The sequence below is a fragment of the Trypanosoma cruzi genome, genomic scaffold (genome assembly GCF_000209065.1).
Source record: "Trypanosoma cruzi strain CL Brener 1047053516225 genomic scaffold, whole genome shotgun sequence".
NCBI lineage: Eukaryota > Euglenozoa > Kinetoplastea > Trypanosomatida > Trypanosomatidae > Trypanosoma > Trypanosoma cruzi.
In genome coordinates, this window is record NW_001849041.1 from 4,789 (window position 1) to 6,626 (window position 1,838).

At 69.0% G+C, this 1,838-nt stretch overlaps 1 pseudogene, besides 1 other annotated feature; it reads left to right on the forward strand.

Annotated features, from left to right (window-relative positions):
- Positions 1-1,838, forward strand: Tc00.1047053507595.10 (annotated as a pseudogene; the record flags this gene model as incomplete).
- Positions 1-1,838: a sequence feature (areas not merged during assembly with more than two copies in the genome that could not be assigned to a particular haplotype).

Genomic DNA, 1,838 nt, shown 5'->3' on the forward strand with positions numbered 1-1,838 from the left:
CGCGGATGCTGTCGATGAGCCTGTCGCTGCGGGCTGGGGCGCATGTGAGGTGGGCGTGCAACAACGCTGGTGACGTGTCCTGTCGACGGCGGAGGAGTACGCAGCGGCTGGTTTTGGCGGCGCTGGGAGCATCAGCGTTGCTGGGTGCGACGCCTGCGACAGGGACACTTACTGCTACGCGCCCAGGACTGCGTCGGCGAGCATGAAGGACGGTGTGTGCGTGTGCGCGTGCGGCAGCGGCGGGTACGGCGAGGCGTGCGTGCCTGTGGATGCTCCCGCGCTGCCGCCTGCTGTGGGCACTGCGTCGAGTGTGTTTGTCCGCGAGGGCGTGACGGTGCGGTCGGTGTTTGTTGTGCCTGCCGGTGCGAGCGAGGTGACGCTGCGCCACGTTGTGCTGGACGGCGTGAGTCCTGTGCTCTACGTGCCGTGGATGGCGCGGGACGGCGTGCGGATCGTTGTGCAGAACGTGTCGCTGCTGAACGGCGCCGTGCTGTACGTGATGGGCGGTGGAGCGTTGCGCGGTGCGGGTGCGGCGGAGAGCGACGAGAGCGGGCCGGTGGAACTGTCGGTGTGCGATGTGGAGGCCCTGAACGGTGCGCTTGTGCTGACCGGCACGTTTCCCGCGGGGTCCGTGCTGACGGTGACGGACTCCCTGCTGGTGGCCGCGAGGTCGACGCCGCTTGTGTATCTTCCCGGCTCGCAGTCCTCGCCGTACGCACCGGTGCTGGTGCTGTCGGGCCTGCGGCTTGTGCGGTCCGTGATGGTTGTGTCTGGCGTTGCCCTCGTGACTGTGATGACTGGTGGGCGGACGGTGGTGGTGGACGGCGCGGAGCTGGAGCTTGTCGGTGGCGGTGTCGCGGTGGACGCGGCTGTGTTCGGTGGCGAATATGCGTTGTACGCGAGTGCGCGCGTGGTTGCGTCTGAGGGCGCTGTGCTGCGCGTGTCTGGGAGCCAGGTGTACGCCGCGCATGGGTTGGTGTTTGACAGCGGAGTGGAGGCCAACGCGTCCGCCGTCGTGGTGAACGACAACGCCGGTGCGCTGACCGATGGCGCGCTGCTGGAGCTGCGGGGGTCGGCGTCGTTTGCGTCCGGGTCGTGGTTGTCGGTGCGCGGCAACAGCATCAGCGGCAGGCTCCTTTCGCTGCCGTCGTACCCGCGCAGTGCGGAACTTGTGCGGAGCACGCTGACGCTCCACGGGAACGCCGGCAGTGGGTCCTTCGTGATGGACGGCACCGTTGCGCTCGGGGGTGCCGGCCGGAAGTTCGTTGTGGGGTGCCTGACGCTCAACGGGCAGGCGCTGCGGCCGATGGACTACAGGTCCGCCGGCATCATCGGGGAATTCCGCCCCGTGGCGTGTGGCGTGTGCGACGCCGACGTGCACTGCTTTGCAGCTGCGACGAGGGCGATGTCGGTGTCGTGCGGCTGCCGCTGTGCTGAGGGCGGGTACGGGCGCGACTGCCTGCCGGTGTACCTGCCGCACGTGGACGGATGCAACCGCACACCCGGCATGCCGCTGCTGAGCCACACGGCGACGCTGACGGAGACGCGCAGCCTGACGCCGACATGGACGCCAACACCGCGCCTGAGTACAGCGCACTACAGTTCGACGCAGTACGGGCCGACGGAGACCCTGCAAGTGACGGAGACGGTGGCGCTGCCGCCTACGCGGACCCCGACGGCGTCGGTGAGCAGCACGCTGTGGGGAGCGAGGTGGCGTGCCCGACGCTTGCTGTGACGACGACGGCGGCTGGTGGGAGTCTGACGCAGAACGACATTCGCGGCGGTGGGAGCGCCGTCCCGACATGGCTGGTGGTGGCGCTGCCGCCGCCGTTTCGTTG